Consider the following 16,627-nt stretch of genomic DNA (forward strand, 5'->3'; position numbering starts at 1 on the left):
TTCATATGGCGGCGCATGGCATTGAGTGTGGATCTCAGAATGTGACGGGAACAGCAGTCCAAGAAACGTTTTATGTCTCGGAGATACCTGTAATCCTGGGTAGTTTCGAAACAAGAGGGATGGAATTTCAGTTGCAATCCACGTGAGGTAAGTCGGAGATGGAGACAGTCACTGAGAAAGGGGATATGGCTGTGAAAATGGGTTTTAGTAAACACCTTGTCAAACAGACAAGGTGGGTAGTACTTCCAAAAGCAACCAGTTGACAGAGGATTTGGAACACTACTTAATATCACCTTTTACTGTTCACTTGCTTCTGAAGGTTTGAAGAGGACTTTTGAAAAACAGATTTCAAAACTCTTCAAGCGTTTATTCTACAAATTCTCTGAGAACTTCACCTAAAAAGAATGCTGTGCTACCTTATTGGAAATCTTCTGGGAGCCACTAGCAGAAAGGGAGAGCTTGGTTATCAGCATCTTGCACAGCAGCCCCTTTAATTCCATAGTTTTGGATTTAACTAAATCACTCAAACACAACATAAAATTCTACCATATAATGATTACTGTTCCCTAGAGGCTCCTTTTCTACATGGGTATTAGTTAATTCTGTCTCATTGCACAATACTAGATCCAAAAAGTCTGATCCCAAGTTGATTTCTTGATGTACTGATCTCGAGAACTATTTTGAATACATTCCAAGGATCTGACCTCCACACTACTGCTACAAATTTGATTTGTCCAGCATACAAGATGATTAAAGCCTCACACGATGGGAGCCTGGATAGACTTGTGACTAAGGTTTCAGGTCTTTTGGGTTTGTTTGTATATATACATTTTAATGAGGTCATACAACCCCTGAAGTTAAAGAGATGGGTTAAAAGGGATTGAAAGTTCAGAGCTTCTGGAAAACAAAACACAAAAAAGTAGAAAAGCTTTACTGTTGCCTCGCGACAGTGATCCAGTGACACAGAAAAGAAAGGAGTTGAGAGAGGGGAGTGCAGAGTGTGTATGTGTCAGAGAAAGAAAACAGGGGTTTGAAGGCCTGAGAGAAAAAAAAACTGCAAAGCTAGTGGGACAGTAGTTAACTGAATAATCAGTTATGGGACTCAATAAAGTGATCAGTTTAGTGGACGTGCTACTGGAAGGCTGAGTTTAGGGAACTCATTTGTTTGCACTGCAGTGGAAGAAACAGTAAGTTTAGAGAGATGAGTTGTGTGAGAGGCTTTAAGTGAATGCTCAGGAATTCACCAGAAGAAAACCAAGAAGCCTGTGTGTCAAGTTAGTGGTAACTCTTCTCTGGTTTGTGTGTCTATAAAGATAATGCTGGGGTAAAGGAACAGTGAGAATTTGAATAGTCTTCTTGTACTTACATTGAGATCTTTCCAACCTTTTTTTGTCTGGTATTATATAGTTCACTTTTCTTGCTTTGATAAATATTTTATTCTTTGTATTAAAAGTTCATTAGCAGACTCCTATGCATTTTTTGAGTAACTTTCGTAGGATCCATCCAGCCAGGTTTCACTCTGGGATCTGCCTTATCCAGTATTAACCACTAGGATCACGACAGCAATCGTCAGTGGATATCCCTGCTTCTGACCATATATTGGAGGACAGGTCAATGATGAAGCAGCTGAAGATGGCTGGGTCTAGATCACTACCTTGAGGAACTCCTGCACCAATGTCCTGGTGCTGAGATGATGCCTCCAACAATGAAAACCATCTTTTGTGTGAAGCATGACTCCAACCGGTGGAGAGTTTTCCCTCTGCTTCCCAATGACTTCAATTTTGCTAGTGCTCTTTGATGCAACTCTCAATCAAATGCTAAGGTTGTGGAAGCGAAGAAGCTAGCCAAGAAGGGATTGGTATGTTGTGGAGAGAGAGGAAATATGGTTAGGCAAGTGATGGAGATGGGGTTGCCAAGAAGAAAGAGAAGAGGAAGGCCTAAGACCAGATGGATAGATGCAGTGGTGAGAGACTTAATCACAGCGAGACTGGAAGAGGAATGAATGACTGACAGAAGGAGATGGAGAAGGGTGGTCAACCAGCCTTGTTGGCGACCCGAAGTAAAATGGGAGAATCCGAAGGAAGAAGGGAGTCGAGGGTTATTGGGAGCAGGCAAGAAGGTAGAGCCTGAGGCGCCATGATCAGATCAGCCATGATCTTATTGAATGGCTCAAGGGGCCAAATGGCCTACTATTGCTCCTATTTCTCATGCTCTTATGTTGGATTATGTTGTTATTGCTTATTCTACTTTTGTTTTCTCCATATGCCTATTCAGCAAGACATGGTGAAGCATTTGTGAAAAACATAAATGTCTTTAAAACAAATATGATTTCCAAATATATGGACCTATTAACATTCCATGAACAAGCACAAATTAGCAGTCATTGTCTGAATAAATTACATAAACTTCTGGAATTACGAATGTCAAGCTTGTTTTATCATGCCAGTTCTTTATTGCTCTGTTTCCACTACTGATTTACAGTGCTATAATAATTCTAGTTTGAACAATATGACAATGCCCATGGAGACCTTTCAATAAGTAGAATAATTATATTTAATGCCATAAAGATCCCAGTGCTGCCCAATCTCATAACAAAATGCAATACATTACATTTCTTTTTAGTAGCCAGAACTTGAGTAATATTTCTAAATAGATTAAATAAATGGCAATTCATTATGCTATTTATAAGAATGCCAGTATGATAACTGAAATTAGACATTATTCACTTTACTCTGCACATTTGGCTGAAGCAGCCAAAATTAGCTAAAGAAGTGAACCAGAGATTTACCCTTGAAATTATAATGCAATAATGTTATTACTAAACATAGCTGCCTGAATCTCATTTAGCGGCAAGATCATCAAAATTAGCTGTTATGGAAAACCATAGAGAGATAAAACTAATAAATATTTGGTAAATTTTAGTAAAAATAAACAGTTTTATAATACTTATTAGGTTGATCATTCAACATGAAGTTTGCCCTTATGGATACAAAAGAAAAATTGAAATCTGAAATAAACACTTGGCTTAACATGGAAACACAGCCATCATGTGTTTAAAAAAAAAGCAGCTTCCAGTTGCCACATATTTTTCAGTTATTTTTGAAGGATATAGGATAAAGCGAACAAGAATCAAAAATGTAAATTATTCAATTGACAGGAAACGCGCAGACGTGTCGCTTCGACTGTAGGATCAGATAACAAACGAGTTTGAAGTATTTTTTCTGGTGTCAAAATATTGTAAACCATCTGAAAACATTTGCATTTATTTAGTGCATTTCATATCCTTAAGAATCCTCAAGCATTTCACAGCCAATTAAGTAAAGTGCAGTCACTATTATAATGTAGGCAAACATAGAAGCCAACATGCACACAGCAGGGTCCCAAAAACAAAGAGGTATGTTGGAAAATAGCTTTGAATGGATGTAATAAGCCAGAATGAAAAGGGTTAATTTGATGGTACTTGCTAGTGGAATAATGAAAATGCTTTGTTTTGTACATCATAACTGATATGGCATAGCATATTGTAAATGTGTGAAAGGCTAAATAAATTGGTCCTCTACTCTCTGGAGTTTAGGAGAATGAGAAACATACAAGATTCTGAAGGGGTTTGACAGGGTAGACACTAAGAAGTTGTTTCCACTGGCTGGGGAATCGAAAAAAGAGGGGCACAGTTTCAGAATAAGGGGGTGATCATTTAGGGCTGAGATGAGGAGAAATTGCTTCCAAGAATTGTGAATCTTTGGAATTCTCAATCCCACACGGTTGTGGATGTTCCATCATTGAATATATATTTACAGCTGAGATAGCCAATTTTTTGGTCTTTCAGGAAATCAAGGGACATGGCGAGAAGTTGGGAAAATGGGCTTGAAGTTCAAAATCAGCCATATTCACACAGGCCCAATGGGCTGTACGGTCTACTCCTACTCCTATTTTGTGTTCTTCAGTTGCACTAACATGGTAATATAGTCTGAAACTACACAATTTTGAATTAACCTTCAGGTTAGTTATACAAACAACAAGCATAAGACTGAAATTACTAGATTTAGTTTCAAATAGATTTGTTATTGCAATAGGTTGGCAAGCAAAATAAAGATGATATAGCCCAAGCGCAGAAAATCAGAATTTTTTTTACACATTATACATTGATAGGATTTAAAGATTACAGCATTTGATCAACACGATGTGGATCTAACATTCATTCTCCTAAGTAAGCAAAAATGTCATCACTGCCATGACCAGCATCTAAAGAAAGGATTCACAACTGATTTGCTCAAACTTGCTTTTGTACTTCAATGAGAGTAAGATTCCTGGTAGTCTTTCTTGGCCCGAATTGCTATCTATTTTAAAGTTTGATCCAATTAGATACTCTCTTAAAGTGAGGTAAGCTTTGGTTTCATGGAAGTATAATTTTGTTTTTAATTTATAAAGACACTAAAAGTAGATGTCCCTTTCACTTTTCTCCTATTTCTAAGACTTGAAGATTTTACCAGCTCAAATAACATGCAGTTTAATTAAATCAGCCAGTATTAAAGCACAATAAAAAAGGAAGCTAATTGGCTCAGATGTCATCAAGTTTCATGAACTACCTAATTGGGCAGTGGTTATGTAACTAGATTGGTAACCCATTTGAACTAATAAAGTACAAATGCCACCATGACGGTTTATGAATTTGAATTCAAGTTAAAATATAGTCTGAAAATAGAAAGGTGGTATCAATACAAAAAAAAAAATGAAGCTGCAGAATTGCATAAAAGCCTAAATGGTTTACCAATTTATTAGGGGAAGGAAACATGCCATTCATACTCTGTCTTGTCTAGAAATAACTACAGTCTCACACCAATATAATCGACTCCTAACTGCTTTCTGAAATAACCTAGCAAGTTATTCTGTCGCATCAAACAGCTACCAGTGGTTCAAGACAGAGCCTTTCTCAGGCCAACAAAGGAAGGGCAGTAAATGCCAGCTATGCCAGAGACATCCACATCCTGAGAATTAAGAAAAAAGGTTCCTGATGGAAATTTAATACCAATTACTCAAAGACTTGTTCTATTTCTGATCCCTGTACATCTAACTAGTTCCAGAGAATATCTTAAAACTATTTTCTGATATTTTACCCATCATTTAAATCACTTATCATCTCCACTGGGAATCCAAAAGTCTTCCATAGGGAAATAAATAATAAAAGGGTGTGAGAGTCCCGGCAGATTGGAGGGTGGCAAATGCAAAATGTATTTAAAAAAGGGAGGGAGAAAACTGCGAATTACAGAGCGGTTAGCCTAACATCAATAGTAGGGAAAATGCTAGTCTATTATAAAGAATGTGATAACAGGACATTTAGAATATAGCAACAGGATTAGACAAAGTCAACATGGATTTGTGAAAGGGAAATCATGTTTGACAAATCTAATGGAGTTGTTGGAGGACGTAACTAGCAGAATAGATAAGGGAGAACCAGTGAATGTGGTGTATTTGGATTTTCAGAAAGCTTTTGATAAAGTCCCACAGAAGAGGTTAGCGTGTAAAATTAAAGCATATGGGATTGCGGGTAATATTCTGGCATGGATTGAGAATTGGTTAGCAGACCAGAGAGCGTAGGAATAAACGGGCCTTTTACGGAGTGGCAGGCAGTGACTAGTGGAGTATCGCAGGTATCAGTGCTTGGGCATCAGTTATTCACAATATATATCAATGATTTGGATGAGGGAGCCAAATATAATATTTCCAAGTTTGCAGACGACATGAAACTTGGTGGGAACGTGAGTGATGAGGAGGGTGTTAAGAGGCCTCAAGGTGATTTATAGACAGGTTGAGTGAGTGGGCAAATACATGGCAAATGCAGTATAATGTGGATAAGTGTGAAGTTAGCCACTTCAGTAGGAAAAACAGAATGGCAGAGTATTATTTAAATGGTGATAGATTGGGAAAATGTTGATGTACAAAGAGACCCAGGTGTCCTTGTACACCAATCACTGAAAGCAAGCATGCAGGTGCAGCAAGCAGTTAAGAAGGCAAATTGTATGTTGGCCTTCATTGTGAGGGGACTTCAGTACAGGAACAAGGATGTCTTGCTGCAGCTGTACAAGGCCTTGGTGAGACCATACCTGGAGTACTATGTGCAGTTTTGGTCTCCTTACTTAAGAAAGGATATACTTGCCATAGAGGGAGTGCAGCAAAGGTTCATCAGATTGATTCCTGGGAGGGCAGAATTATTGTATGAGGAGAGATTGGGCTGACTAGGCCTGTATTCAGTGGAGTTTAAAAGAACGAAGCGGAATCTCATTAAAACATAACATACTGATAGGGATGGACAGATAGATGCGGAGATGATGCTTCCTCTGGCTGGGAGGTGTTCTAGAACAAGGGTCACAGTCTCAGGATATGGGGTAGGCCATTTAGGTGTGAGATGAGGAGAAACTTCTTCACTCATAAGATGGTGAACCTATGGAATCCCCTACCACAGAAGGCTGTGGAGTCCAATTCACTGAGTATATTTAAGAAGGAAATAGATAGATTTCTGGACTCTAAAGGCATTAAGGGGTATGGCAGGAGTACAGCGTTGAGATAGAGGACTGGCCATGATCACAATAAATGGTGGAGAGGCTCGTAGGGTTAAATGACCTAGTCCTGCTCCTATTTTCTATGTTTCTAAAAGTTGGAGTGTGGCCGATTAGAGGCCGGAGACATTGAGGAGTTTAATGCATGGATGCAGGGGGCATGGCTGAAATACTAAATGAGTACTTTGCATCTGCCTTTACCAAGGAAGAAGACTCTGCATAATGAAGAGATGGCTATTGAGACACTGGATGGGCCACAAATTGATAAAAAGGTGGTATTAGAAAGGCTGTACCTAAAGTTGATTAACCATCAGAACCGGATGGCATGCTTCCAGGGATACTGAAGAGAATAAGAGTGGAAACTGCAGAGGTACTAGTCATAGTCTTCCAGTCCTCCTTAGATACAGGAGTGGTGCCAGAAGACTGGAGAATTGAAAATGTTAGACCCTTGTTCAAAATAAAGTCTAAGAAGGATAAGGATAAAAGAGTCTAAGGATAAAGCCAGCAGCCATAGGCAAGTATGTTTAAGGAACAGCGTTAAGAAATGATAATTTGGGACAAAATTAACTGATACTTCAGCAAACTTGGATTAACTAAGGAAAGCCAGCTCAAACTTGTTAAGGGCATATTGTGTTCAAGTAACTTGAGTGTTTTGGTGAGGAAACAGAGAGGGTTGATTGATGAGTGTAATGCAGTTGATGTGCTGTACATGGATTTCCAACAGATATCTGGTAAAGTACAGAGGCGCAGTTAGCTCATTTGGCTAGATGGCCAGTGTGTGGTTCAGATTAACATCAGCAGCACGGATTTGATTCCAGTTATGGCTGAGGCAAACGAGGCAAACCTGCCTCCTCACCTTGCCCTAAAAGTGGAAGGCGATGGCATACCATCAATAACAAAAAAAATACTGCCAAGAAAAACAGCTCAGGATAAAGCATCAGCAGACAATGAGCCAAGACCTGCTTTTCAGAGCACACATGCATGAATGAATGAAATTTGATAAAGTGCCACCTAGCAGGTTTTTCAGCAAAGCTGAAACCTATGGAATAAGAAAGACAGTGGCAACATGGATACAAAGTTGACAAAGTGACAGAGTAGTTGTGAACGGTTGTTTTTCAGACTGCAGGAAGGCATATAGTGGGGGGGGGGGTGTGCAGGGGTCAGTGTTATGACTACTGCTTTCTTGATCAATATTAATGACCTAAACTTTGGTGTACAAGGCACCATTTCAAACTTTGCAGCTGACACAATCTTGGAATTGTGAACTGTAAGGATGATAGTGATAACCTTCAAAATAACTCTCAGACTGGTAGAACGGGCAGACAAATAGCTGATGAAATTTAATGCAGAGAATTGTGAAGTTATTCATTTTGATAGGAAGAACAAAGAGCAGCACTATAAAGGGTACAATTCCAAAAGTGGTGCAGGAGCAGTGGGACCTAGGTATATATGTGCAACTTGATAAAGATGTAGGGCTAATTGAAAAACGGTTAACAATGCATGCAGGATCATATGCTTTATAAGTAAGGGCACAGAATACAAAAGCAAGCAAGTTCCGATGAACCTGTATAAAACCTGGTTTGGCCTCTACTGGAGTAGTGTCTCTAATACTAGGCATCAACCTTTATAATGCCCTCACTTCCTTCTTAGAGGGTGCAGAAAAGATTCACGAGAATGGTTCTAGGGGTGATAAACTTCAGCTACAGGGATCGATTGGAGAAGCTGTAGTTGTTCTCCTTGGAAAGCAGAAGATTAAGGCGAGATTTGATAGAGGATTTCAAAATGATGAGGGGACTGGACAAAGTATGGTAGGGAGAAACTGTTCCCAATAGTGGAATGGTCAACAACCAGAGAACACTGATTCAAGGCAATTGGCAAAAGAAGCAAACGTAACATGAAGAAAAACATGTTACGCAACACATGGTTAGGATCTGAATGCTCTACCTGAGTGTGTGGGTGTGCAGGAAGTTTCATTTGGGACCTTCAAAAGAGAATTGGATAATTATCTAAAGTGAAATTATTTTCAGGGCTATGGGGAAAGGAGGCAGTGTGGGACAGGCAAGTACTTCTTATAGAGAGCCAGCACAGACATGTGTAGAATGGCCTCCTGTGCTGCAACGATTCTATGATTCTAAGGTGAACAATTATTTGCAGCTGTGTATAAATATATACACCTTTCTAGCTATCAAAATAGACAAACTATATCCCACTAGTAGGTTAAAAGCAAAATACTGTGGATGCTGGAAATCTGAAACAAAAATAAAAATAGCTGGAAAAACTCAACAGGTCTGACATCTGTGGAGAGGAAGACAAAGTTAACATTTAGAGTCCGAATGACTCTTCATCAGAACTGAAGAGAAATAGAAATTAGGTGAAATATAAGCTGTTTAAGGGGGGTGGTACAGGTGGAGCTGGATAGAGGGCCAAGGATGGCTGGAGGCAAAGGAAAGATTGCCAAAGATATCATTGGCAAAAGGACAAAGGGGTGCTGATGGTGGCGATATAAGCTAAAGGATGTGGTAATGGTGATATTAAGGGTAGAAAGCAGGATGAACAAGTGACAGATGGCCCTAGCGGGGGTGGGGTGTGGGGGGGGGGGGGGGAAGAGCGGGGATCGAAACAGGCTAAAAGGTGGAGATAAAACAATGGATACTGATAGGTCTTGGGTTGGCCAAAATCAGCCATGAATTGAAATTCATACTCATTAATGAAATCCATTCATTTTGTTTCCAACAGCATATCCTGGTTGTACCACATGAAGATGCAGAAGTTATTAAACAGCAGTTTCCTTATCAGGAAACTGCTGACTGGAACAATATATTTTATTAATTCATATTTGCTATATTTGTGACAATTTTGAAAAGTAAAAGACACTTAGGTAAAGTGAAGTTTCTATACATATACACAAGTGCTGTGAACAATGCATTTTTTTTCAGTTGAATAGGTATATATTTGTGTGTTAAGAAAGGTAAAATGCATTCAGTTTTGATTAGGTTGTTTGTGAGCCTTGGTGCATGGGAGTCTGGATAGACTCCTGACTAAAACGTCAGGTCTTTTGGGTTTGTTTGTATATATACATTTTAATGGGGTTTTGCAACCCCTGAAGCTAAAGAGATAGATTAAAAGGGGTTAAAAGTTTGTGTCTTTCCCCCCACAATCACTAAAGTAGAAAAAACTTTCCTGTTGCCTTATGACAGTGGTCAAGTGACACAGACACAGAATAAACAGGGAAGAGTTCAGTGTGTGTCAGAGAGAAAGGACAGGAATTCTAAGCTCCCTGATAAGAAAGAACACAAGGCTACTGGAGACAGTAGTTGACCAAATAATCATTTATAGAACTCAGTAGAATCATCCGTTCAGCAGAGGTGCTACTGGAAGACTGAGTTTAGGGAGCTCATTGGTTTGCTCTGCAGTTGGAGAAAGAGTGTTTAGAGTGCGGTTTTTGGGTGTCTCCGGAAGAGATACAAGTTGGGTGAGAAGCTTCAAGTGAATGCTCAGGAATCCTCCAGAAGAAAACTGTGTACACCAGTGCCAGTCCGAGAGAGAAGCCTTGGTGTCAAACTCTTCACTGGTTTGTGTGTCTGTAAAGATATTGCTGGGGTAAAGGAATAGTGTGAACTTGAACTGTCTTCTTGTGTTATCTTGAGATCTTTCCAAACTTTTTTTTGTCTGGTGTAATATAGTTCATTTTTTTCTTGCTAAATAAATATTTTATTTTTTCATGTTAAAAGTTCATCAGCAGACTGCTATGAATTTGTTCAGTAACTTTCTTCAATGGTTTCCAAAAAAAGTTAGGATCCATCAAGCCAGGTTTCACTCTGGGATCTGACTTGTCCAGTATTAAGATCATATGGGATCATAATGAAGTGGGGGCTCTTGCAGGATCAAAAATCCTTGAATTTAAGTGGGATCCATGAATCCTTAAAGAAACAAGTACATGGAGGTACTAGCCTTAGGAAGAGGATTTTCTTTGAAGTATATTACACTGATTGGAGCTCAAAAACGGCTTTGACTGTTTGCTAAGACTTTTCTGGGAGTCAAAAATGCAACAATAGATTATTTGACATTCTTGACTTTGGCTACACTAAGAGAGTTAGCAGATAAATTGAATATAGAAATAAAAGCAGGATGTCATAAGGATAATATGATTAAAGAAATTAACCAGCATTTAGAATTAAAAGAAGGGAAACCTGAAATTGGTTTATCACAGCTAGGGTTAGCTAGAAATCAGTTGCAAACGAAGCAACTTGACATAGAAAACAAAAAGGAATTGACTGCTTAAAATAGAAAGAGATAGAGAAAAGCAGAAGCCTGAATTTGAGAGACGTTGGTAAAAAAAAAGAGAAAAAATGGAAATGAGAAAGCTCAAATTGAAAAAAAAAGAAATTGAAATAGAAATGCAAAAGTTTGAGCTCAAGTTTCAAAGAGTGAAAGAATTCAGCATGCATTGGCTAGAAAAAACCTTGGACTAAAGGAAAAAAGTAGAGACAGTAGTTCAAAGAATGATTCTGATTCCACTGAAGATTTTGATTTAATTAAAAATCTGTGTTTAGTGCCTAAGTTTGCAGAGGATGGAGTTGAAACATATTTCACCTCATTTGAAAAGATAGCTGTGAAGTTGAAGTGGCCAAAAGATGCTTGGACCTTAATGTTACAAAATGTCCTGACAGGTACAGCCATGAATGTCAGAAGAGCAATCTGCAGCTATGAAGCAGTTGAAAGAGCAATATTCAATGCTTATGAGCTTTTCCTTGAAACTTATCAATTAAAGGTTAGGGCCATAATGTAAAAGCCTAATCAGATGTTTGTAGGATTTGCTAGGGAAAAAGAAATGCTGTGGGACCAATGGTTTCACTCATTAAAGTTGGAAAATACTTTTATTAATGTGAGAGAAATTATGATTATGGAAGAATTCCTGAATAACCAGTAACCATTAAGACATATTTAGATGAGGATCAAATATCAATGATCCGGCATGAGGCAGCTTAGGCTGATACCTATGATATTTCACACAGACAGTTACATTTGGGGAAATGGTCGGGAATCAACAGGGAAATTGGAGGAATAGAAAATTTGGTGATGGAAAAGGTACTAGTTCTAGGGAACGTGCAGAAGGATGCCAAAATAATAATAAAGGAGATAAGCTAGGCCCTAAAAGTGATGAAAGGAAAACAGTATGCTTCCATTGCAATAAAACTGAACATACTAAAGTTAATTGCTGGAAATTAATTAGGAGACCTCCTGCAGTATAGGGACAACTAAAGAATCTTTAGAAAAAACTAACCTGGGGAAGGAGACAAGTGACACAACATAGCCATAGTGCAAGTACAAAGCGAAGGCTCAGAGTCTACCAGAGGTAGCGATAATTCCTCAGACTAGTCAAGTAAATTCAGAAAAACAAATTATGGAAGGATTTAAATATTTTGTTCATAGAGGAGAGGTATTCCATATTCTTCTAATCAAGGAGGTAAACCAATAGATATTGAGACACACTGGAGCAAGTCAGTCACTAATGTTGGCTGATGATACACTTTGTCTTCCATAGAGGTTAATGGAGGAAAATATATTAATGAGAGATATCCATGGATGTTGTAAACTAGTTCCATTATATACAGTTGGATTAAAGACTGATTTAGTAAATGGAGAGGTTTCAGTTGGAGTAGCGCATAAATTGCCTATAACAGGAATTTATTTTTTTCTTGAGGAACAGCCTGGCTGGCACAAAAATATTAATTTCACCGAGCATGTTGGAACAACAGTGGAAGTGAAAGAAACTGAGATGTTACAGGAGGAACATCCTGGATTTTATTCCTGACTGTGTAGTGACTAGATCTCAGGCCCATAAAATTAGACAGGTGGAGAAAGAATCTGTAAGAAAGGGAGATGAAGTAAAAACTCAGTTATGTGACAATTTTCGAAAACCTAAGCAAAAAGAAGGAAAAAAAAATAAGGCTGACATGTTTAGCCCACCTTCTTTAGAAGAAATGCGATAGGCTGATCCTGGGTTGAAAGAACTATATCAACAGCCTACTCAAGAAACTGAGTGTTATGATTTAAAAGATAAAGTGCTAATGAGGAAATGGAGACCACATCAAATACCAGCAGATGAGGAATGGGCAGTAGTTCATCAGGTGGTAGTATTGTAACAAAATTTTAGGAGTGGCTCACAAAATTCCAATGGCAGGTCACTTAGGTATTAATAAAACACAGGTTAAAATAATTAAACATTTTTATTGGCCAGAATAGCATAAAATCATAGTTAAATTCTGCCAGACATGTCAGGTAGTAGAGAAACCCCAATCGACAACTAAACTTGCACCTTTAATTCAGATACCCGCTTTTGAAGCAACGTTTTGCAGGGTCTTAAAAGACTGTGTAGGATCCCTACTTAAAACCGGAAGTGGGAATTAATATCTTTTAACAATTATGGATGTTTCAACAAGATTTCCTGAGGCCTTTTGGGGAAAATTACAGCAAAAGTGATAGCGGAAAGTTAGTTCAATTTTTTTCACAAGATAATGGATTACCTAAGGAAATACAATCAGATCAAGGCTCAAATTTTATGCCACAAATATTCAAAGAAATAATGAATAGTTTGGGAATAAAACAATTTAAGTTTTCAGCTTATCATTTCACAAGGAGCATATAACGATGGCATCAAACTTTAAAGACCATGATTGAAGCCTATTGTCAGGAATGTCCTAATGATTGGGATAAAGGAACTCCATTTTTATGGTTTACCATTAGGGAAGGCCCTAATGAATCAAAAGGATTCAGTTCTTTTGAACTGATATACGGGTATGAGGTAAGCAGACCCTTAAATTAATTATGGAAAGATTTATTAACCAAAGCTCAAGAGAATACACTTTTGACTTACATATCAAATTTCTGGGAAAGATCAATCAAAGCACATTTGAAAATTGCTCAGCAAAGAATGAAAGCTAGAGCAGATAAAAATGCCAAAGCTCAAAATTTTGTCGCTGGCGACAAGGTGTTAGTATTATTACCTGTATTTGGTGAACCCTTAAAAGCAAAGTTACTGGACTTTATCAAATCAAAAAGAAACTTTTAAATTATGTACTGAGTACTCCAGGCAGGAGGAAAAGTCAGCAAGTGTGTCACAAGACTATGTTAAAGCAATATTATGACAGGGAAGAAAGTCAGAATAGGAATATATTTACAGTAGTAAAGAATTAGGAAGTGAAATAAAATATGACCACACTCTGAGAATGAATCAGAAGTTGAAAATTCTAATGGCAACCCTCCACTAATCAAATTGGATCATATGTAGGTGCTTAAAAATTTAGAGGTAATATTAAGCTACCTTCCAGAAAATTGTCAAGGTGATTTACAAAAGCTATTACAAACTCATGAATTGATTTGTGAGAATAGTCCCAGGAAACCATCTTTGGCCACACATGATGTTAATGTAGGGGATGCGCTACCCATAAAGCAACATCCTTACAGACTAAATTCAGAGAAGTCAGCTCAAGTGAGGGAAGAGGTCAAATTCATGATGGAAAATTAAATTATTGAATCAAATCACAGTAGCTGGAGCTCACCTATTGTAACGGTACTGAAACTGGATGGGTAAAACTGCGATAATCTAAACTTAATCGCTAAGTTAATGCAGTAACAAAGGTAGATTCATATCCAATCCCACAGTTAGAAGACTGCATTGAGAAGTTGGACATACGTTTATTACAAAAATCGATTTATTTAAGGGATATTGGCAAGTTCCATTAAGAATATCAACTTTTGGAACCCTGGATGGACTTGGTCAATGCAAAGTTATGCATTCAGAATGAAAAGTGCGGCAGCAACTTTTCAAAGTTTAACCAACAAAGTCATTGAAGGATTATGCCACCGTGTGGTATATATTGATGATTTGGTTGTGTTCAGCCAAACCTGGGAGGAGCATTTACAATACTGAAATGAATTGTTTGATTGGTTACAAAGAGCCAATTTGGTCATAAACTTGGCAAAAAGTGAATTTGCCAACATGAAAGTAACTTATTTGAGCCACGCTATGGGACAAGGCTAAGTAGCGCCGAGAGAAGAAAATATAAGGGGTATTTTGAATTTTCCGGTGCCTAAGGCAAAATGAGAGATTTTGCGGTTTAAGTATGAGTGGATTCTATCGGAAGTTCATTGTGAATGTCAGCACTGGTAGTGGTGGTTCCCCTGACAAACCTGTTAAAGGCAAGAAATTTGAGTGTACAAAGGAGTGTCAAAGTGTCTTTGACAGCTTGAAAGCTATACTGACGACCGCACTGGTTTCAGCAGTGCCAAATTATGCTGAGGTGTTTAAACTGGCTGTTGACTCCAGCAACGGAGGTGTTAGTGCAGTCTTATTACAGGAAGATGAGATGGGGATCAAATGGCCAATTAGTTATTTTCTCAAAAGTTGAATTTGTGCCAGCAAAAGTTTTCGACTGGGAAAAAGTGACTTTGAATTTGGTGTTGACTCTACAACGTGTTGAAATCTACATTTCTAACAACACTGAAGAGACTATTGTTTATATTGTTAATCTTTTAACCTTTTCGCAAAGTTTCATACCAAGAATTTGAGACTATGTCGTTGGAGTTTAATGCTACAACCATATAATTTGAAAATTATTCATGTAGCATGAAGAGACGACATCATTGCAGACGCTTTCTCGAGAGTTTAAATGTGGAGGCACATAGATGTTGTGATCAGAATGGACTTGTGAGAAATATAATTTTTGTTAAAAAGTGATTTTTCTTTTTTATATTTGATGTATATTTCTTTGCTTCTCGACATGAATAAAATATTCCAATATGTCTTTCTCGGATCCAAAGTAGATGACCTCGCTTTCCCACAATGAGCTCCATCTGCTACAGTTTTGCCCACGTTGTCTGTCTATGCCGCTTTTGTAACACATTTACACAACTTACTGTGCCTCCTAATTTAGTAGGAGACATAAATATTTAACTACAATTTTGTACCGACTTAACTGGTCCACTGTGTTCAAATGTGGTAACTAATAACTGTCAATTAGATTCTTTGCACAATATTCAGATGGGACAAGAGAATTTAGCCCGAAGACAAGGGAGGCATTCCAAAACAAAGCCATTCAATTTAAATCAAATACATCCTTTAAGGTATATATTTCATTGGCAGTCCTGATTATATTTTCAAAAGAAATTTGAATGATATATCTGAAATTGACTTCTTCCCAGATGGCATTTGTTCTGAAGCTATTATGGAAGACCTTGATAAGGGTTTGGTTTGACGCCTGGGCTTGCTACATTTACTTAGGTGTTGGGTGGATAAAGGCATACTCCAGACTGCAGGTTTGCTGTTGGGGGCTGTCTGTGACGCTGAAGCGGAGGAAAGTATCCAGTATACTTAACTTAAGGCATTTATTGAACACAACCTGCTATGTTTCAAAGTCCCACTATAGTCTTATGCTGAAGTGAAAAACACATGAACCTTTCACTTAGTATTTCTGAGATAATTGTTACTAAGTACTGAAACACATTCATAATCAGATTTCAAATATTTGTTTCTATTAAGTTGTCAGCAGGTTATTTTTACAATAATGAGTTTGTATAATTATCAACTACACAACGACCAATTGCAAATATTTGATGCAGAAATGAAATCCCCAGAAGCTGCAGAGCAGAGGTAGAGAATAACAACACTCAAACATCCCTAAGAGCAAACCACCATCAACAGGTAGAAAAAAGCACCAGATGCCTTGTTGGCAACTGAAAAAATATTTGTTCCATTACAATGAAGACTATAACTACATACTCAAGGTTTAAACAACATTACTGTATCAGTGTAAGAACCATACTTTGAGTCATACCAGCACAAGGGCTGAGAGCAATTACAGTGAATCGAAAGATGGGGCAAACCATTGTATTTAATATACAAAAATATTTACAATTTTTTTTCATATACAAGCAGTAATCAATCTGAACAAGCTAATGTTTTAGAGACATCACTTTTTGTAGCAGTTATTTACCTTAATTCAATGAATCTCTTTTCAGCAAATGTATTTTAACATATTTTATTTTTTAAATAAATTTCAGTGAACATTATA

General features: G+C 37.8%; 1 protein-coding gene across 3 annotated transcripts in view; it reads right to left on the bottom strand.

Moving 5' to 3' along the window:
* Window positions 1–16,627, bottom strand: part of kifap3a (kinesin-associated protein 3a) — a 230,844-nt gene that overhangs the window by 41,289 nt on the left and 172,928 nt on the right. The gene's annotated exons all lie outside the window — the stretch shown is intronic.

The sequence above is a fragment of the Carcharodon carcharias genome, chromosome 16, assembly GCF_017639515.1.
Source record: "Carcharodon carcharias isolate sCarCar2 chromosome 16, sCarCar2.pri, whole genome shotgun sequence".
In the NCBI taxonomy this organism is placed as follows: Eukaryota; Metazoa; Chordata; class Chondrichthyes; order Lamniformes; family Lamnidae; genus Carcharodon; species Carcharodon carcharias.